Source organism: Antechinus flavipes, chromosome 1 (genome assembly GCF_016432865.1).
Source record: "Antechinus flavipes isolate AdamAnt ecotype Samford, QLD, Australia chromosome 1, AdamAnt_v2, whole genome shotgun sequence".
NCBI classification, from domain to species: Eukaryota; Metazoa; Chordata; class Mammalia; order Dasyuromorphia; family Dasyuridae; genus Antechinus; species Antechinus flavipes.
Window position 1 is genome coordinate 628,461,104 of NC_067398.1, and position 23,292 is coordinate 628,484,395.

The 23,292-nt window shown below is 33.8% G+C and overlaps 1 long non-coding RNA gene across 1 annotated transcript in view; it reads right to left on the reverse strand.

The window, feature by feature from the left end:
* Positions 1–5,821: 5,821 nt before the first annotated feature.
* The window catches only part of LOC127544471 (uncharacterized), a 52,511-nt gene continuing 35,040 nt past the window's right edge, over positions 5,822–23,292 (reverse strand). Inside the window, exon 3 of the long non-coding RNA XR_007949449.1 lies at positions 5,822–5,908. This is a non-coding gene — a long non-coding RNA (uncharacterized LOC127544471). The remainder of the gene's footprint in view (positions 5,909–23,292) is intronic.

Consider the following 23,292-nt stretch of genomic DNA (forward strand, 5'->3'; position numbering starts at 1 on the left):
CCTGGAAATTTAGGATGGAAAAGTAAGTGGAAAGATAGGGAAGGCCTGAAGAGCTTAAAATTTTTATCTGGGAGATGATAAGGAGCCACTGAGATTTTTAAGTAGAAAGTTAAATAATAAACAAATCAAGAAATATTAATTAAATATATATTATGTGCTGGACACCATAGAAAATAATGTATCTTCTTAAGGACCAACCAGGGAGACAGAAGGAACATACATGAAAGAAATATCTAACACTATAAGGCTGTATAAAGTACATATCAAACAGATGATACAGATAGCATTTGAAATTCAGAGAAGGGAGCTATTGCTATGGACTGAGTTATCAGAGGAGGAAGTAACTGTCAGGTCTTCAGCTTTATAAAGCATTCAGATGGGAAGGGCAGTGTTGCACATTTCAGTTGAAAAGAATGGTACATGCAAAACTTTGAAAGTGGGAACATGTTGGATACATACCTGGACGAAATGGCCCATAAGCACAACAGTAAGATTGGAGCAGAGGATGCATACAGGACAGAGATTTTAGGTGAAGTTAGAAAGGTAGGTTAGGGATATATTATGAAGTGATTTATATGCCAGGCTAAGTAATTTCTATTTTATCTTGTAGGTGATAGGGAGCCACTGAAATTTTGGAGGCTAATAAAGTATGATAGCATTGTAATCATTAGTTCCAAGAGTACTCAGAAGACTCAGCTTTCTGTGTTACTAAAGTAAAATAGATGTTTAATATGTGAAAGCAAGTACAAGTTGTAAATAGACATGATTATTTTACTAGTACACTATTCCCTTTTTCTGTTGCTTGCTCTTAACTGGGTATGATCATTTCTATGTTTTCAGTGGGAGATGTTGGCTCTAAAAGTCCATAAAGTTAGGACCACGGAAATCATTTAACCCAAGTCCCCATCATACAGCTAAACTCATCATGATGTTTCTAGAATTTCAATTTTTAGCTTCTCCAATTGATTCCATTCAGTTTGCTTTACATGTTGATTAATTTCTCAAATGCAATCCAGGCTACTCTTTTCCTCTTTTTCAATTCCAAATTCAATTCACCTATAATATCTGTTCAAAAACTATATCCTGGGGGTTGACTCAAAGACCATCTGTCCAACTGCAGATTGCAATTTATATCTTCCACCTGCATACTATGTGATAAAATGCAATATGATATAATTAGATCTCTAGAGATCATGGTTAGGGGCAGCTAAGATACAGTCAAGCCCTTGTTGGGAACACACAGCCTCCTTTCCACCACCTCTCCTCCACACTACTTTCCACATCTTGCTTGAAGAACTGTAATAAAACAACATTATTATTATTATTATCTCTTGAAAGGGCACGTTACCAGCTAAAAACATTCCACTCATATTATTGGCCACTTCTTGTGAGAGAGAGAGAGAGAGAGAGAGAGAGAGAGAGAGAGAGACAGACAGACACAGAGAGACACACACACACACAGAGAGGAGAGAGACAGAGAGACAGAGGCAGAGAGAGAGAGAGGAGACAGACAGAGAGACATACAGAGACAGAGAGACAGACAGAAACAGAGAGAAAGAGAGAGAGAGAGAGAGAGGAGACAGAGACACAGAGAGAGACACACAGAGAGACACACAGAGACACACAGAGAGAAACACAGAGAGAGAGAGAAAGAGAGGAGAGAGACAGCGAGACAGAGGCAGAGAGAGAGAGAGGAGACAGACAGAGAGAGAGACAGAGACAGAGAGAGACACACAGAAACAGAGAGAGAGAGAGAGAGACAGAGAGAGAGAGAGAGAGAGAGAGAGAGAGAGAGAGAGAGAGAGATACAGAGAGAGAGACACAGAGAGAGAGAGAGAGAGAGAGAGACAGAGAGAGAGACAGAGAGAGAGACAGAGAGAGAGAGAGAGAGAGAGAGAGAGAGAGAGAGAGAGAGAGAGAGAGAGAGCAAATGGTAATGCTGAAGGGAAGGTCAGAAGACTAGATGACAAGGATGTTATAGTGATGCTAAAATGATCAAAACGTCTGTATAGCTCCCACTCTGCTAGGCACTGTGCTAAGTGTTTCACAAATATCTCATCTGATCTTTACAATAACCTCATAAAGAAGGTGCTGTCCCATGGGCCAGTGTTATCCTATGGAGCCAAAAACCAGCTGCGAAAGAGCAAACTGGTTTCCTTGTCTCACTAAGTATTGTCTTCCCTGCCCTTTCACCAGTTTTGGCCAATAAGGTAAACTGCCTCACCTATGGTGGGGATTGGAGGAGAGGAAAACAGGAAGGAAGGAAGGAAGAGAGGGAAGGAAGGAGGAAGAAAGGAAAGGAGGGAGGGAGGGAGGGGGATCTGTTTTGTAGCTAAATGTTAATGCTCAAGTTTTGTCATTAAACAATATTTATTTACTATGTGCCAGGCTGTATGCTAACCTTGATGATATGTTTTCTATTTATTGTTAGGGAAAGGTATAGATATAGATATAGAGCTTTTCTGTTTCTTACATTTCCAGTCTATAACACATCTTGCACATAACAGATTTTAAGTAAATGATGATAGTAAGTGTGATAGGAGCTGGGCTTGTGGTGTGAGCTTCAAGGAGGAACTGGGACTCTTTGTGAAGAGGAGCAGAAAACCCATGTTGTTGAAACTGTCTCCTCCTCCTCCTCCTCCTTTTTCTCTTTCTCCTCCTCCTTCTTTTCCTCTTCTTCCTCCTCCTTGTCCTCTTTCTTCTCCCTCTTATTAGCCTCCTTTTGATTCTCCTTTTCTTTCTTCTCCACTTCCTTTTCCTCCTCTTCCTCCTCCTCCTTCTCCTCTTCCTCTTCTTCCTCCTCCTGCCTCCTCCTTCTCCTCCTGCTCTTTCTGCGTCTCCTCCTCTTCTTCTTCCTCCTCTTCCTCCTCTTGTCCTCTTTCTTCTCCCTCTCGTCCTCCTGATTCTTCTTTTCTCTTCTTCACTTCCTTTTTCTCTTCTCCCTCTCCTTTCTCTTCCTCCTCCTCCTCCTCCTCCTCCACCACCCCTCTTCTTTTTTCTCCTCTCTCCATTTGTCTTTGATATTTTCATACCTACCAAGCAGGTAGCAGGGGCAGGAAAAATTAGGACAGGTGATCATTCCAATCACTTGCCTCTTGAAGCATAAAGAAACCCCAGCTACACGATAACTGGTTTCAGAGAACATATTTGAGCTGCTTGGAGAGTGGGAAGGGAGAGATAGAAGAATCAAAACAAAGGATATTTTCTTGAGTTCTTGATCTGGTAACTGTACGCAAAGGAGAGTAGTATGTCATGTATTTTTTTAAACTTTGAAGTGCATTCTTTTAATCTCTTAATTAATAAAGTGGTTTTTATTGTATCCTACAATCCATGAGTGTCTCATGACATCAATCCCTGGGGCCTGAATCACTGGATTGGTTTAGTTTTAGACCAAGATTCAGAAAATCAGGGAGAATGGAGATCTATCAAAATTCTTGACTGATAAAAGATGAATCAAATCACAAGATTCTAAAACACTCAGAATATATCCAGGTCCCAATACAGCCCTCTTTTTGTCTATCATGAGGATTTTGCCTTACCCCAAATTCATCTCAGTATATCCTCAAGTGAAGCAGTCACCTTGCATTGATCAAACTTGACCTTTACTAAAGTTATGATGTCTTTCAAGGACTAAACAGAACAAAGTTCCCATTAAGAGTTGGTATTTTCTAATGGAGATTAAATCAGTATAATTCCCCTTACTCTCAAGTATTACTTCTGATTTCATTTTGGTTTTATGTCTTATTGATTTTGGGGCTTTTCCAATTCTGCCCCTATTTATCCACCAGTCCCTAAAGTTCATAGCTCCTGCCTTTTAGATTTGATTCTCACATGTGAATTCCCATTCCTTTGCTCAGTTTTCCAGCTTTCACTAGGAGCCTTGGACTGCCTTTCTCTCCATCTTGACCTGGAAGAAGATATCAGCATTTCTCCTAGCTGGAGTCATCAGGATGAAAGAGGTTATGACGTGGGAGTTAGAAGAGATTATCCTTCTCAGAAAAATTCAGAGACTTGTCTAGGTTCACATGATTAGTCTCTAAAATGGGATTTGAAACCATTTTTCCTATTCCAAGTCCCATGCTCTGTTTACTACATTAGCAATTCTTAAAATATGGTCCTTGGACATTGAAGGTCCCTAGAACTCTTTCAGGAGGTCAATGAAATCAAAACAATTTTCATAATGATACTAAGTTGTTATTGCCTACTAAAATATTTCTTCTTTTTCCATTATATATTTATGTGAAGTCAGATTTTCTTCACATACTTCAACCAGAAAAATATATCACAACAGATTGGATGCAGAATCCAGCTGTCTTCTATTAAGGTAAAGATTAAAGAAAAATAAGGAAAACACCGCTACTCTTTTCATTGATTTAAAAAATGATTATTTTTATAAAAATATGTTATTTATGTTAACATGTAGATTATTATTTTATAATTATTATATGATAAAATAAATTAAATATATTTTAAGTTTGATTTAAATTTTAAAAATGTGGTAAATATGGACATAAATTACACAAAGAAAAGTTTTGGGGATTCTCAGTAATTTTTAAGAGTATAAAGGGATACTGAGACCAAAAAGTTTGAGGATTGCTAGACTATACTACTTCTCAAAAAAATGCAAACATTTGAACATACTTGGGATTTCATTGATATGGTGAATTACAAATTAGAAAATTCTATCAGTCCATGTCAGCTCCTATTCTTAAACAGTTGCCTGGGTACTGAGAAGTTCTAATAGTGATCAATCAACAAGAATTTTTTAAGTTCTTACTTTGCAATAGGCACTATGATAAACACTAGGGAAAACAAAGAAAAGAGAAAATTGGTCCTAGTCTTCAAGTTCATTCTAATTTGGGAGACAAGATAAAATTCACTGTACACATTAGATATATACAATGTAAATGGAAGGACATCTCAGAAGAAAGGAACCTGCAAGGACCTCTAGTAGATGATACCTCCTTGCTCTGGTTCCTAACAACCACAGATCATCCCCAACTGCTGACTGACCTGGTTGCCCAAGTTTCAGCTAAGTTTTACTTTTCCATCTGACCAATGCGAGATGTAAAATGGCAGTATTGCTTGTTCAGATTCTCCTAGTACCTATCTCTATTTCAACTGAATAAACATCTGACTAAGCAAGAATTATCCAACTAGCTATAACATCTGTCTCCTGGTCTTGACGTTGCTTTCCTTCATAACCATAATAACCTGTCAGCCTAATCACCACCCACCAGTATAGTGGATTCTCAATGGATTCCCCAAACATTCCTCAGTCAACCCCAAATGAATTAGTTTTATCGATAGAAAATAAGGAAAATACTAAATGTTAATAGAGTTGAAGTTATGTTATAGAATCATGCAACACACCTGTTAATTTCTATCTAATTTTTACTTTCCTGATATTTTATATGCTCTCCTTAAAAAAAATGTAAAAGAGTTCTTGGTTGTGTTTTGTTACTGGTTTTCCCCATAAATCTTAATTTGGGACATGTTTTGCACAAACATTAAAGAGGAAGCAACAAAACAAACACCCACAAACTTTTGTTGGCAAAAACAAAACTTAGGTTTTATTAATGTTTCATTAAATTGTTAAAGGTCCATCTCCATTCCTTGCCACCACAACTGTTTCTCCATTGCATATGCAGTCTGCCTACTTTGTAGAAGTTATTTACAATGTTGTAGATCTAAAATGATCTAATCTGTTCCTTTTCATAAAATCATTAAGACAAAATGCAGCAAATAATAAATTCATAGAAATTTCTACAGATAGAACATTAGAAATTATTTATCCAGGTAAATTACATATCTTACCTTTGAATTTTTTGTGTGGATATTTCTTGTTTTTATATCACCTTCATTTTCACAGACACCTCTATTTCTTCCTCTACTCAGAGAACCATCTCTTGCAACAAAAAAATGAAAAAGAATTTTTTTTGCTTTATCTGATAATTGCAGTTCCTTTTTTTAAAATTCATGATTGCATAATAAATTTTTTCCAGCCTATCATTCTCTAAGCTATCTTTTCCTTATATATAACAGATTGCTGTTTGTTTTATTTTATATTGTCATTTTTTTTCTATTAGGCTGTTTAATTAATTTAGATTAATAATTATTATTATTAAACTTTATAAGTGTTAAGTGTCTGAGATCAGATTTGAACTTAGATCTTTTGATTGTATGGCCAGTGCTTATCCAGTGCATTATCTACCTGCCCCTCCTTCACATATTTCTGTATTGATTGTGTATCTTATTCTTTTTTATGTACTTTGTCCCTGTGATTAATTTTGCTCATGCTATTTATATGTGAGTTTATCCCCATATGTTCTCCCCACTTTCCCAACTATATTGTTTATTATCTTTGAGTTTATTTAAATTGTAAATTTCTGTATTTTGTTTAATTCTGTTATTTTTTTCTACTTTAATTTTGCCCTTCCTCACTGCCATTTAATTATAAAGTAGCTCAATACATCATCTCTTTTCTCTTGTGAGTTTCTTGAGGTTAGGGACTGTCTTTATTGTCCTTTCATATTCCCAGTGCTAGTGTGTTTGGCACAAAGAGTAGGGGCTTAATAAATGTTTATTCTTTGCTTGCTTGATAAACTTCTGTTTTTTATACTCTAATTTTACTATACCCATTTCTAAGAAGTTTTTCCCTACTTCATTTTCTATATTTCTGAATTTATTTTCTGATTCAAGGACCTTGTTTACTTTGCAATTTTCAATATGTGTACTTCTAGGTCACATGAACAAGAAAATGGTGGAAAAAACATTTTCACTGCTCTCCAATACTCCTAAGACTACCACAAAAAAGAAATTATGTGTCACAAATAATAAGGCAATTTCAAATCTCTAAGATATACTAAAGAACCCAAAGAAAAAGACAATATGAATAAAATAAACTTTCAAAAGCCCATATCAAATTCTATACCACAATAACAAATTCAAGTAAACATTATAGAAGAGGAAAAATCATTCCAAAAACCCACAAAATGCATAAAATGTCTGGGGATCAGTCTACCAAAGTACACAAAAGTTTTATATAGATACAAAATTCTCCTTCAGAAAATAGAGGACAACTTAAATATCTGAAATACTATTCAGTGCTTATAGTAGCATAATAAAATTACCATAATATCAAATTTAACATGCACTTCAATACTAAATAAATCAAATTACCAAAGGAGATACCTTGTAGAACTTAATAAAATAATACAAAATTCATTTGAAAAAACAAATGATCTCAAATATCAAAGGAAATTATGAAGGGGAGGGACAATAGCACAGCAGGAATAGCACTTCTAGGCCTCAGAATACATTATAAAATACCAGTCATTAAAACCATTGTTTAAAAAAACTCCAAAGAAGCAGATCAATGCAACAGGCCAAACAAGATAGAATTGGAAACAATGGGATTCAATAATCCAATGTTCAATAAAGCAGAAAAGAGAAATGACATAGAAAAAACATCCTTCCTTTTTAATAAAAAAAGAAAAAAAATTGATGGGGAAATTATAAAACATCCTGTCCAAAATTAGGCCTATATCCACATCATAGACTATGTCATTCTATACATTCTGAATTTATACAGGACTTTAATATTAAAGACCACATAAAAACAGAAGAAAAACAGATCAAAAACATCTTATAACTATGGGTAGGAAAAGTAACAAGGAATTGAACACAATTACAAAAATAAATAATTTTGATAACATGAAAGTGAAAACCTTCTCCACAGACAATATTAAGACATGTAAGATAAGAAGGAAAGAGGTCAAATGGGAAATAATCTGTATGTCAAATTTCTCTGATAAGAGTTTGCTTCCAAGATAATAGAGATAGAGATAGATAGAGAGATGTAAAGATATATAAAGTTGGATATGAACAAATAATTCTCAAAATAACTGCAAAGTATTCATAACCACATGAAAGAATGCTTCAAATCACTAATAATAAAAGGAATACACACCAAAATAATTCTAATGTTGTACTTCACATCCAGGAAATTGTTAAAAATGATTTTTTAAAAATAGAAAAGTAGTCAGGAGATTGTTGGAGGGGTTATGAGTTGATAGTTGTTCTAATGCATAGTTGGTGGAATTATAAATTGGTACAACCATTTTGAAAATCAATTGGAATTATGGAAATGAAGTAATTAAAATATCTATATTTGTTTATCTAGAGATTCAATTATTATACTTATACTCCAAGGAAACCCCCATAAGAAGAAAGTCTCCATATATGCTAAACTATAGGTGGATTTTTTTTGTGATGGCAAAGAATTGGATAAAAAAGTTTAAATGGAATAAAAAAAACTATTTACTATACAGACAAAGCAAAAGAAAGTGTAGCAAAATTATAAAACTCAAGCATGACTCCCCCTTAAAAAAAAAAGAGAGAACGAAAGGTTATTCCCAACCCACCATTTCATGGAGGTAACAGGTATATATTGAATTGTTGCACATTGCACATATTTTTTGTATATTTCCTATATATTGAACGGTTGTACTAATTTTTTTTCCTTTTAATTTTTAATAAGTATTTAATATTATTTTTACATTAATTTTTTTCTGCTTTATTTTGAGCTTAAGAAATAAAATAAGCATCTATATAAGATAGAATAAGGGAAAAAAAATTGCACATGAAACTGCAAATCTATTATGTATAATTTGCCTTTTAAATATATAATAAAGTTATTTAATTTCTTTTCCCCTTATTTTTTCTCCCCATCCTAGAGATGACTACCATCAATTACAACTATGTATATATATGTGTATACACATATGTGTGTGTGTGTATGGAAAGAGAGAGAGAGAGAGAGAGAGAGAGAGAGAGAGAGAGAGAGAGAGACACCATACTATACATTCTATTTATCAGTTCTTTTTCTGGGTACAGATAGCATTTTCCTTCATAGGATCTTTGTAGTTAATTGGATATTTATAACAAGTAAAATGATTGGTCATCCAGAGTTGTTCTTAGAACAAAATTGATGTAACTGTATAGAATGTTGTTTTTGTCACCTCATTTCATTCTTCATTATTTCTTGCAAGTCTTTCTATGTTTTTTTCTGAGATCATTAAACTCAAAATTTCTTAAAACAGTTATGTTTCATCATGATCATATATTACAACTTGTTTAGCAATTCCTCCATTAACAGTCATTCACTCAATTTCTAGCTCTTTACCATTTTTTTTTTTTTTAAGAATTAATTGGTCTTGTAATGTTTGATAGAAATCACTTGTAAATCCTTCCGGTACTGATGCTTTTTTCTTAGGAAACTCATTACTGGCCTGTTCATTTTTTTTTTTTCTAAAACAGGCTTATTCAGATATTCTATTTCTTTTTTTTTTTTTTTTTTGCTAATCTAGGAAGTTTATATTTTTGTAAATATTCTTTCATATTACTTAGATTTGTAGGCATATAACTGGGCAAAGTAACATCTATAAATGTTTTGATTTCATATTTAACAATCATTTTTTTAATACTAGTGATTAGGTTTTCTTCTTTTTTAAAAAAAAATCACTAACCAATGATTTATCTATTTTATTGTTTTTTCTATGAAATCAATTCCTAGTTTTGTTCACCAATTAAATGTTTTTCCTACACTCAATTTTATTAATCTCACCAATTTTTTGGGTTTCCAGTTTGATGTTTAGCTGGAAACTCCTTACAAATGACTTTGCAATTAAATTCTTATTATTACTGGAAATCAAAACGATCACACTGGGATGCAGCAATGAACTCTTTGGTCCAGAGATATTAACTTGCTATTCTAAAAGACACTCCATCTCTCAGCTCTGAATATATTCACTGGCTGTCCCTCATGCCAAGAATATCCTATTTATTTTTGGTTTCTCTGACATCTTTGAAGTCCCAACTAAAATCCCATTTTCTTCAGGAAGCCTTTCCCAACCCCTCTTAATTCTAGTGTCTTCCCTCTCCTAATTATTTTCTATTTATCCTGTATGTAGCTTGTTGCTACATATTCATTTGCTTGTTGTCTCCTTAGTTAGATTGTATGCGCCTTTAAGGTCAGAAATTGGCTTTTGCCTCTTTTTGCATCACAGCATCTGACTCATAGTTGGGCACAAAATGAATGTTTATTGACTGAGAGACTATGTTAAGTAATATCCAGTGCCATAGACTCTAAACAAGTCTATTAGCAAAGTGGGTTACAGGTCCTGCTTCTCCTGCAGTAGTACCAAGTGCCCTAAGAGAGGAAGTCCATATACTCTGCTCTGAACAAATCTACCGATGTACAAGAGCAACGATTCTTCTTCAAATATTGCTGACGATACATTATAGACACATGTACATAGATATGGGTCATAGTCACTCTTCAGTCTCTGAGTCCCTTTGCTCTGCTCATTCACTGTGGTGATTTGTTTTGCTGCGTGGAAACTACAAGCTGCTGGCAAATCATTTTGTCATTTAGACATAACATCTAGGGGGGCTCTTTCCTCATTATTTTGTGGATAATGGAGTCACTCATGAGGAGAAGAACAGGACCCAGCATGCATGCAGTCTAAGGTAGATGCACAAGATGGTGTCTGTTATACTCTAATTACTCCACTGTATTATACTACACTCTACTATATCATACAATACTACACTATACTCTCCTATACCACACTCTACTCTAATATATTATACTACACTACACTATGCTCTACTTTCCTATATTATACTCCATAATACTCTGCTATAATATACACTATAATCTACTGTATTCTACACTATACTCTAATGTACTGTATTCTACTATGTTATATTACAGTCTACTCTATTATACTACACTATACTATGCTCTACTTTCCTATATTATACTACATAATACTCTGCTATAATATACACTATAATCTACTGTATTCTACACTATACTCTAATGTACTGTATTCTACTATGTTATATTACAGTCTACTCTATTATACTACACTACACTATGCTCTACTTTCCTATATTATACTACATAATACTCTGCTATAATATACACTATAATCTACTGTATTCTACACTATACTCTAATGTACTGTATTCTACTATGTTATATTACAGTCTATTATACTATACTACACTGTACTCTACTATATTAAATATATATATATACTCTACTGAACTCTACTATATTTTACTATATTATATAATACTATAGCAGACTATACTGTAATATTCTATACTATACTATAGTACAATATACTCTACTATATTATACTACATAATACTCTAATATACAATATACTCTAATCTACTATACTATATTACAGTCTACTCTATTATACTACACTACATTATATTCTACTCTACTATATTGTACTACACGACATTATATTCTACTCTACTATATTATATTACACTACACTGTACTCTACTATATTAAATATATATACTCTACCATATTATACTATAATATACTAGACCATACTCTACTATATTTTACTATATTGTACAATACTATAGCATACTATACTGTAGTATTCTATACTATACTATGCTATAGTATAGTACAATATATTCTACTATATTATACTACATAATACTCTACTATAATCTACTGTACTTTACTACATTATACTACACTACACTATACTATATTAAATATATGTATACTATATTATATTGTGTGTATACTATACTGAACTCAACTATATTTTACTATATTATATTATACTATATTATAGTATACTATACTGTACTATACTATACTATACAATATACTCTACTATATTATACTACACTGTACTGTACTCTACCATACTGTATTAAATATATATACTATATTATATTATATTACACTATACTATACTGTACTCTACTATATTTTACTATATTATACAATACTATAGCATATTATACTGTAGTATACTGTACTATAATATTCTATACAATAGACTCTACTATATTATACTATAGTCTACTCTACTGTATTATACTACATTACACTGTACTCTACTATATTGTATTAAATATATATATATATATAATATTCTATCATACTATACTATACTATACTATACTATATTCTACTATATTTTACTGTATTACATTATACTATACTATAGCATACTATACGATAGTATACTATACAATATACTCTACTATATTATACTATACTATACTGTATTCTACCATATTGAATATATATACTCTACTATATTATACTATGCTATACTGTGCTGTACTATATTATACTATACTATAGCAGACTATATTGTTACTATACTATACTATGCTGTACAATATATTCTACTCCATTACACTACACCCTTCCCCACTCTACTCTACTTTTCTCCCTTTTCGTAAACCAAACTTTACCCCAGGGCCAGACCCAGCCCTCTATGGATCTGCCACCAGAAATGACTCTTGCTGATATCTTTCCATCACAAGCAGAGTACGGACTTCCTCTCCCATGGTGCGGGCTGCTGCTGGAGAGGTAGGAGCTACAGCCCGCTTTGCTGACAGAGGTGTTTGTTCAGGGCACTGGGTACCACTTCGTGTAATCAGTGGCTCAGTCACTACCTGCACAGGCTCTGCAACTAAGAACATTTCATTTTCTCACTCCCTCGCAGGCAGACTACATTCTTTTTTCCTCTTCTGACTCATAACACAGCTCTCTGCAGCACTGGAACCACAGAGTTCACTCTTCTTCCACGCTCTATTGCCTGCATATTTCCTGTCTGTTCTTAACGTTCTTCATCACAAACACCCAGGAGCTAAATCTCTTTTTCTTACATCAAACAGTGATTGACCACACCAAGAGAATGCCTGGAAACACCCACCATATCTGGGAGATGATACAGCTGCATTCTGACCCACTCTTTAGGACAAGATGTTCAGCCTTTCAGCTTTGCCGTCTAAAGCAAGGGAATAAAGACTTTAGAGAAGGCATCATTCAAAGTATTGCTTGTCACAGAGCAAGCTAAGACAGCAAAGACAGAAAAGTGGGGATTGACTTTAGCAATAAAGAGGTTCTTAGTGAACTTGGAGGAAACCATATTAACTCAGAATTCAAGGAGGTAGTGAGGAAAAGAGCCAGAGAATGAAGACTATTTGTCAGTTTTAAGAAGCAGAAAGAAATACAACTATAGCTTAGAAGTGGCAGAGTTTGGGGAATTTTTTGAATCTTTTCAGTATAGAAAATTTTAGGATGAAATTTTTGTAGGCTCAAGGAAAGGAGAAAGTACATAGAGAGAAAAGTGCTTGATGCAGGGATTAATGGAGTAAGGAATGAGAGAAACAGAATACAAATTCTTTGAAAAGGAGTATCTATTTCATTTTGAACTTTGGATTTGTAGCTGAGTGTCTGTTACTTAGGAGTGATTTTAAAATGTTTGCTGAATCAAAGTCAATGGAACATAATTAACAGTACAAGTCAAAGGGTTAATTTTGATAAAGAGGATGCCCACACCATTCTTTGAGACTGGAAAAAAGGAGAAAAAAATGCATGAGGAAATTGAGACTATCAAGAGATAAGCTTATAGGACACATGCCATGTTTATTTTTGGGAACTGCACCTCCAAAACTTGTGCTGAAATTAAGCAATGTGCCCAGTTTAAAAGGATGATGGAAATTTCATAAGAGAAGGTGAGATGTGGGAGTATTCATTTGAAGAGAAGTCAGGCATGTAGAAAGAAAATCCTAGAAAGCAATAAATAAAACCAGAATGTTCAGAGATTGAGGAGAAAGATGGTGTTCTGGATATCTTTTTTATTCTCTAGTCCTTTATGTGACCACTGAAAGCCCCATCACTATTTAAGTGACATAAATTCCCACTGTGAAGTCAGATTACTCAGGGGACTAATTTTCATATATTGAAAATACTAAAACAATCCTCATTTGATCCAAAGACTCACTTTAATTAACTGTAGTGTATTCTAATCTTTTCTGCTGAAAAGTTAAGAATTAATGATTTTCTTTTATGCAAATGTTTATAAACTCAAAGCTTTCATGCCAAAAGCTTAACATATTTTCCCTTTTGTAACTTTTGCACAAATCTTTTATAAGACTATTGTCTCTTTTGTCTTCTCTGTCTCTGTCCCTCTGTCTCTGTTTCTCTCTCTTCTTCTCTGTCTCTCTTTTTCTCTTTCTCTGTCTCTATTTTTCTTTCTCTGTCTCTGTCTTTCTGTGTCCCTCTCTCTCTCTCTGTTTTTCTCTGTCTATCTTTCTGTCTCTGTGTCTATCGCTGTCTCTCTGTTTCTCCCTCTTCCTCTCTGTTTCTCTCTCTTCCTCTGTCTCTCTGTCTCTGTTTCTCTCTGTCTGTCTCTCTTTCTCTTTGTCTGTCTCTATTTCTCTTTGTCTGTCTTTCTCTGTTATGCTTTGTGTTTCTGTGTCTCTGTTTGTCTCTCTTTCTCACACACACACAATGGCAAATGAATTCTCTAGATCTCAAAATGGTTTTTATTCTCACCAGCAATGGCACATTTTATTTCTATGTGATAAAAACAGGTTCCCAAGGCTACTGAATATATATTATACTTAAGGTTATCAAGAGAAGCTGCCTAAGACAAACATCTGATCCAGATAACCTATGCCTAAATCTGTTCAGAGTATTAAATGTATGCAAAAGCCAAGTTTTCCATTAAAAATATAAAGACACATTGCCAACCCAAGAGGAACACCTAAGGCAGTCATTTCAAAGCTTTTCTTCACCTTGGGACATGACCACCCACTTGTGCTATGTTCTTTAATGAGCTCCACATGAATATATAAGTTATGCATTGACACTTTTTTCACTTTTTGGTGGTGCAAAGATAAAATTTGCTACTAACTGTTGGGCAATTAGAAGAAAAGAATAGTGATCCCGATGGCCTCTATAATTATTTCTTTAAATCTAACTGCTGAAGTTTAGAGCTCTAACCTTTTACTACTAACGACTTAAAGCTAAGAGACTGTGCAGTGATCACTGTGGACGCTACTCTCATTCTAACAATCAGTCTGAGAGTAGCAAGAAAGAATTCCCAGAACAGAGAGAGAAAGAAAGAACGGCTTGTTCATAAAGCAGCCAGAAGGCTAGTGTCTCTGAATCCAGGAGTAAGACTGGAAAGGTTGGGTGGGGCTAGGTTGTTAAGGGCTTTGAATGATGGAGTGTTTTGTATCTGTGTCTAGAGGCAATTGGAATTTATTGAGAAGTAAGGGGTGACATGATCAGATCTGTTTCAAGAAAATCACTTTTGCATCTGAATAGAGGACTGATTGGATGGGGAAAGGCTTAAGGCAGACTAACCTACCAGCAGATTGTCATAGTAGTCCAGGTGTGAGCTGGTAAGGACCTGTATCAGTGTCATGGCAATGTGAGAAGAGAAAAGGCGTCTTATTCTAGAGAGATTGCAAAGAGTGAATCAACAGGACTCAGCCACAGCTTAGATGTGGGGGACGAGAGAGGGAGGGACCTAGGAGAACTCCTAGGTGGTGAACCTGAGCAACTGGAAAGAGGATGCTATCTTCTGCAGCAAAGCTTCTGGAACTGTGTCTGGCAAGTCCTGGTGGGATTGCACAACTAATTATAGGTGTCCGGAAAAATTTGGCAACACTCAAAGATTCCTGAAAACAACCACCAAAAATTAAATCAAAACAGACACAGAACAAATCAGAGGTGTTTCTGGTGCTGCTCCCCCTTGTTGAATTGCATGACTTTATTGCAACCTTGGTTCTGAACACATGTACATTTTGCACTGCCCATGCCATCACTCCATACAATGCCAGTAAACGTTGTGGGAAACACCACAGCTCAGATTCAAGACTGTCGTATATGATGAACCGCAGTGTTCTTACTGTACAAAGTTTTCTGCTCGTCTAAAAACTTAGTAGTTTAATTATGAAAAATAGATTATTAATATTTTCATTCCTCATTCCTCAGCATGTAAGGATCAAGTTAGTATAGCTTTGCATATTATTTATTTTTAAAATTGCTGTTATCTCCTTTTACAGAAACATAAAAACTTAATTATAACAAGTACAGACAAAAGTTTTTTTTTTTAATATTTCTCTACTATTAACCTCTGTATATTTGTGTTATCATCAGTTTTTAAAATTAAGCACAAATGCAATTTCATCAACTAAAGCTAGTATTTGAGAAATTATTAGCAGTATTTATTTATAGTTTAGAACAAAAATATTTTTTGGTTATGGAGAAATCGCTAAATTTAGACAGAAGAGGTAAAAAATACTGATGACAATGTGGCAGCGTCTTTGCTACCAGATTGTAGTATTTCTAGCTTAAAAAGAAAAAAATGTGTAATCATTTTTACAATGTGGTTTTACTTCTAATAATGATGGTGTGGGAAAATATCTTTGCTTAATTTGTAATGAAGTTTTGACTGCAAAGAATATAACTAAAGCATCTTAATACCAAGCATGCAGTGTGCTATAATAAATCAAAGGAATATTGGAATGTTTTGAAATCTTCAAAGAAAACAATATTTTGAGAAATTTGTTATTGTCAATGAAAACTTCTTATTTAGATGAAAAAACTAAAAAGTTCTACATGATAGGAAAAGATCCCGTGTTACCTATTGCTATTAAAACATCAGAAATTGTTCATGGGAAAAAGTATGGGGAAAAAACTTGTAAAATTCCCTTATCAAATGGTAGTTTCAAAAAAAAAATTCTTAAATTAGCAATGACTTATTCTAGCAATTTATTATCAAACTGAAGGGCAACCCTTAGTTTGCAATTCAGTTATTTGAGTCAGTTGTTACTTTACATAAACTATTTTTATGAAGAAAGAATGCATGAGGAATTATTGTCTTGTTGCCTTTTGGAAGGGCAAAAGAAAAAAAGATATATCTTAAAGTCCATTTTTTCACAAATAAAAGTTTACAGTGAAAAAATTGCATTTGGGGTCTGTACAGATGGTGCTGGAGCAATGATCAGTGATTATGTAGGATTTGTAGCAAAAATTATAGCTGATGGCAATGAATATATAACTTTTATTTACTCATAACAAAAAAAATCATCAAAGTTAGATGCTATGTTTCTCAATATTATCAAAATCATTAACTTCATTAAAAGTCTTTTCTTTAAAAGTCATTTGTTTTCAACTCTTTGCAGAGAAATGAACCCTGATTACAAAAGTTTATTACTACATGCCTAATAAGATAGCTCTCAAAAGGGTGAATTTAAAAAGATCACTGAAATTGAAAGATGAATTTGTATTTTTGACTGAGCAGAAATCCAATTTTGTTCATTTTTTTCATAATGACTTATGGTTTTCACAACTGTGTAATTTGTTGAATCTTTTTAAAAAGTCAATGATTTAAACAAGTTGCTTCAAGGAAAAAATTGTAACATTCATTTTAAAGGGTAAAATTGAAAGTTTTATTTAAAACATTAAGGTATGGAAAAACAGGGTGGAAAATTTTTTTAGAAATGTTTATAGCTATAAATGATTTTATATTTTGTATATAATTTTTTATATTTATATTTTATAATTGAAAATTATCTTCCCAAAGTTTTAATTGTAAGAGTTATAATTGATTATCTGGAGTGGCAAAAGTTTAAGAAGCCCTATTCTATAGTAAAAGGGAAGAAGGAAGGGTTTAGAGGGAAAGATAATGAATTCTGTTTTATACATATCTACTGGAAATCCAGTTTGAGATATCTAAAAAGCAGTTGTAGATTGGAGGTCAGGATTGGGGCAATTTAGGTAGATTTGAGATTAGGTATATTTTTAGATTAAGTAGATTTGATTATCATTAGCATAGTCAAATCTCAAGAGAACTGAGTAATCCAGGGAAGCCAAGAGGCAGAGATAAGGAAAGAGAATATTCTGAATACAGGAACAATCAGAGAAAAATCAGTCTGGAGATAGAATATCATCTGTGAGGAAATAGAAATAGATCAGTGTAGCTGAATCATAGAACACGTAAAACAATTATAAGAAGATTGGAAATGTGAGAAAGACATAGGTTGTGAAAGGCTTTATCTGCCAAATGTAGGGTTTTATATTTGATCCTGGAGGTAATAGGGAATCATTGGAATTTACTGACTACTGGGGTGATATGGTGAGACCTATGCTTTAAGAAATGGCAGCTGATTGGAGGATCGATTGGAGAGTCATCATTGCAACAGTCTGTGGAATCCTGTCTTTTTTCCTCTCCAGGCTTCAGTCTTGACTATGGACTTTCCCTGCTGTGCCACTGAAGCCTCCTCTCCCTGGAAGTTTACTTTCACTCTAGATTTTCCACATTGGAAATATTCCCCACACTTTCTCTCATGTACTGCTTCCTCTCAGAACATCCTTTTAAATGAAAGTATGTAAGCCAGTCATGCCTTCATTGCCCCACGGGTTCTACTTTTGAATGGATTTCTTTCTCTACCATGTCCAAAAATATTCCTCAACCTGGATTTTTTTTTTCCAAAACAGGAAATATTGATTTATTTCCATTTTTCAGGGTGAGGATGTTTAGCATTCATAGTCGTAAAATTGTAAGAAGCAAAACCATGTTCTTATACATATAATTAGAAATGGTCATAGGAACTACAAAAACCATACATTATGGAAAACATTGTATTCATTTGTTTTGTGGACCCTATCACAAATGTTCTGGCTTGATATTAATTACCTACGTGATATTCCTGGTTCTGATCTTTTGAGGTTTAGACTGGGTCTCTATTGCAGCACTCAATCATTATATAAGATCAGGAGTATTCCCTTGGGTTGAATGTAGTTTATTTTTAAGGTAAGCTTGGCCAATCAATTTTTATCCTTTTGTTTTGGTTTTATTGATGTGATTTGTTTTTACATTAAAAAGATTTGTAGTTTGCTCCCATTTCATGAGAATTCTCTTATAATGTAAGAGTAAAAGTAAGGTTAAGGTTGATACATTTCATATCTGTTTTCCTCTGTTTAAAAAATTAATAGAAATCGATTTTCTGTTAGTGAAAAAGTGATTTCTTACAACAAATATTTATAGTCATGGAAACAAATTCTCCCAATGAGCATGCATGTGTTTCTCTCTGTGTATATATATATATATATATATATATATATATATATATATATACATACATACATATTTATACACATAGATACACAATATATAACCTATACATTATATTTAAATTTATCATATATGTATATATAATACATGTATGCATGTGTTTCTCTCTGTATATATATATATATATACATACATACATATTTATACACATAGATACACAATATATAACCTATATATTATATTTAAATTTATCATATATGTATATATAATACATATACGTACACAGAGACACACATATACTATACTCATACATATATACATATCATACATGTATATATATAAGATACACACATATACACATATATATGACTCATTTTATAACTTAAATCTACCACTTCTTTGATATGGATAGCATATTTCATCACAGGTACTCTGCGAAGATAAATGATCTATATATTGATCACAGCTTATAGTTTTCAAATTTGCTTATTTTTACAGTATTATTGTATTATACTCTTTTATATATGACAACTTATTCAGCCATTCCTTGATTGTTGGACATCCTTTTGGTTTCCAGTTTTTTTTGCCACAGCACAAAAGAGCTACTATAGATGTTTTTGCACATAGGTAGCCTTTTCCTCTTTCTTTAATTTCTTTTGGGTATAGGTCTAATACTGTTATAGCTAGGTAAAAGGGAAAGCATTGTTTAGTAACTATGTGAATATAATTCTGAATTGCTTTCCAAAATAATTGTGCCCATTCACAGATGTTTCAACAATATATCAAGTGTTTTCCCATAGCCCCTCCATCATTTATAATTTTCCTTTTTTGTCTTCTTTACCAATATCATAGACATGAGGTCTCAACCTAGAACATATCATCCTTAACATAAACTCCCTTTTTCTCAGCAGGTTGCTTTCAGAGCATGCATTTTAAGGAAAGCAAACAAGCCAGCCATATGTTCATTCCTCCTCAGGTTCTATTCCTGACTCTCTGAATTTTTCTCTATCATGTCCCTGAATGGGAGTTTTCTCCCATTTTCCATTGTATCCCCTTTCAGCTTTCTTTTATAGGTTCATATTTTCAATTATTTCAGCATTTAGCACAGTCTCTGGAACTTAGCAAGAGCTTACTTAATAAATACTTATTGCTTGTTAACTTGATTTCAAAGGTGAAAGTCTGTACCGAGGTGGTGAATGTGTGGGTGGAGAGGAGATATATCTGACAGACATTGTAATGATAGAAGTTACATGACTTGAAAATAGGATGGATGTGAGGTGTCAAGGACAACACTTTACATTTCCAGTCTAGAAGACTGGTTTCTTACCTAAGGATGGTAGGAAGAGAGGAGGGTCTGGTGGGAAAGGCAAGAAAAGTGACAAGTTCTGTTGGGACATTTGTAATTTGAGATTCCTTTTTTGGGAACATCCAATTTGAGATGGTGAAAAAAGCAGTTGGTAATGTGGATTTGGAGCTCCAGAGAGAGACTAGTGCTATATTATATATTTGTATGCATGTATATATCTCAGAGAATCATCTTAGATAGAGAGACAGAGAAAGAGATATAAATACATAGATCTAAATTTAGATCTATCCATATCTGTGTGGACCACCTGCAGAAATAATAATTGAATCCAGGAGAAATAATGAGAACTTTATACAAGATTCCAATGTAATGTCCAAGCTAGCTTTATTGAGGATCTCTCTGGAGTTTGGAGTCTGAGATCAAACTCAAGCACACTCTCACTCCAGTCTCTCTTGGAGTCTGCTTATTTCAAGTCCTCTCAGCCCTTATATACTTTAGTACAATTACATCACTACAGCACACTGAGCATGTGCCAATTGTAGAACCATGACATCACCATATTAAGTACTAAGTATTTGTAAACTAGAGAGCCATCATCTCATCAATCGCACTGAGTATCTTTGTAAGTATCTTTGCTTCAAGTACACTTTTCTCAGAGTTCCCCAATATCTGCTGTCTTCTACGCTCCAGATATGTTCTGATAAGGTCAAAGTCTAATGGGTCTCAGTCTTGAAATGCATTAGTTTTTTTTTGCATATCATATCACACTGTAAAATTTGCAATTTACAGGAGCAGCAAAGTGGTGCAGTGGATAGAGTACCAGTCCTGAAGTTAGGAGGACCTGAGTTCAAATCTGGTCTCATACACTTAACATTTCCTAGCTGTGTGACCCTGGGCAAGTCACTTAACCCCAATTGCCTCAGGGGAAAAAATTTGCAATTTACTAGGGTTCAGATATTTTAAAATGTATTTCTATTAGCTTTACTTCTACCTTATGGTCATAATGCTTATACTTTGAATCCATATCTAAGATTTATTCCTATTAAATTGCATCACATTGAATTTAATTCAGTATTCTTAATCTGTTGAAATCATTTTGAATCTTAACCCTATCATCCAATGTATTAGCTATCCTTTTCAGCTTTGAGGCACCTGTAATTTAAAAAGTATCCTGTTCATAACCTCATCTAAGTGGCTGATCAATATATTAATACTAGAAGCACAAGATAAGAGGCTTCCTCATCTACTTATATTGAACCATTGAAGCAGGATAGTTTAATAAGCCCAAATCTTTGTATCTGTTTTATACTCTTGTCCAGAGGTGACCCATGGGCCACATGTAGCCCGCAACACTCCTAGGAACAGCCTGAACCATACTGAAATATAATATGGAAATAGTTAACAATATAGTTAGCAAATAGTTAAAAAATCAAAACAAATAAAATTAAAGTGTTTTCTAAGTTAATATGCAGACCACATGGATTCTTATATACAGCTTAGTGTCCCCAATTTTTATTTGAGTTTGACAACACTGTTCTTGACCATATTTCTCATTTTTCTCTACAAGAAAAGCTTAAGAAATTTTGTCGAATGTTTTGCTAAAATCTTAACAAACTGCATCACAGCTTTCCCCTTAACTCCCAGATTGTCAAGACCATCAGAAGAAGTGAAGTTAGTATGGTTATGACCAGTTCTTGAGGAAACCATATTGAATCTTTATGAATATTATGTTCTTTTCCAAATAAATGAATAAATAAAACATTCATTAAGCATTTCCTATGTAAAAATCATTATAATAAGCACTGAGGATACACAAAAAAAAGTAAGACAGTCCATGCTCTCAAGAAACTCTTATTCTAATGCAGGGAACACACTTGAAAGGTCTTAGCTACAAGTCAGATGCAAATGTCCCTTAGTCTTTACAATTCAGTAGCTAAATGGTAATGCCCTTGCATTAATGTCATTTTCACTGATAAGATTATATCAATTCTTATGTTGAACCATATCACAGTGTCAAGATTTTTAGTGATGAGAATTTTCTCTTCTAGATCTTCAATAATTGCATCTGTAGCCCCTGCAAGACCAGTTGCCTGGCTGCTTCTCCACAAGGGTTGCTTTCCAGAATAATGATAGCTGCTGGTCTTAGTACAGAAACAATATTATTCGCAAAGCTTTGGAGTACCAAGTATTGAATTATTTCCATATGGGTTTGAGAGGAGATGGAGTCAAGATGATGGTGGTAGTTTAGCTTGGCTGGCATGTGCTGGCTACTATTTATCCTTCAGGGTGCCATATTGCTTCAACTAACCTGGCTTGACAATGCAATGAATTGGTTGAAATGGAACAGAGATGGTTGGTCTCCTCTCCATGGGAGTTGCTTCCTAGGATGATGATGATGAAGACTATGTTGGAAGAATAACTGAAGGTCAGGGGTGGGTGCGAGCTACCACTCCCAGGATATTTATGGTTATCATCTGTTGTTGGTGGCAATTAGTCCACATCTATTTCCTTCTCTACAATAATTTCTCCCTTCAATGATGGCTGCAGAGACTGGGTTGGGAGCAGATTTGATGGTTTGGAGATAATGTTATTCCGAAGGCTTTTGAGTTCAGAGTCTTTGACTATTTCTATCACTTAAAGTCTCTTAAATAACAATGTCTTTAATATTGCTAAGAACTAAAATTTAAGTTCACTAAATGATATTTTGCAGATGCCAGTCCCTTCCTTACAAAAAAAGTCAAGCAACATTTGCCCTTCTCTAATTATTTAATACCTTTTCAGTTCTTCATCAGCTTTTAAAGGTTACATAAATTGGCATGGGAATAATATTTTCCAGTTCTTTCAGTACCCTGGGGTATAGTTCATCTAGGCCTAATGTCTTAAACTTATTAAATGGATATTGGTGCTCTCTTACTATCACCTTTCTTGTCTGGAGCAATAACTCCCTATCAGTTTTTCTTGATGTCTCCCTTCTCTCTGTCATTCAGTCCTTTCTGGCTTTGCACAAGAAATTCTTCTCTTTGTTAGAAAAAAAGAAGCAAAATA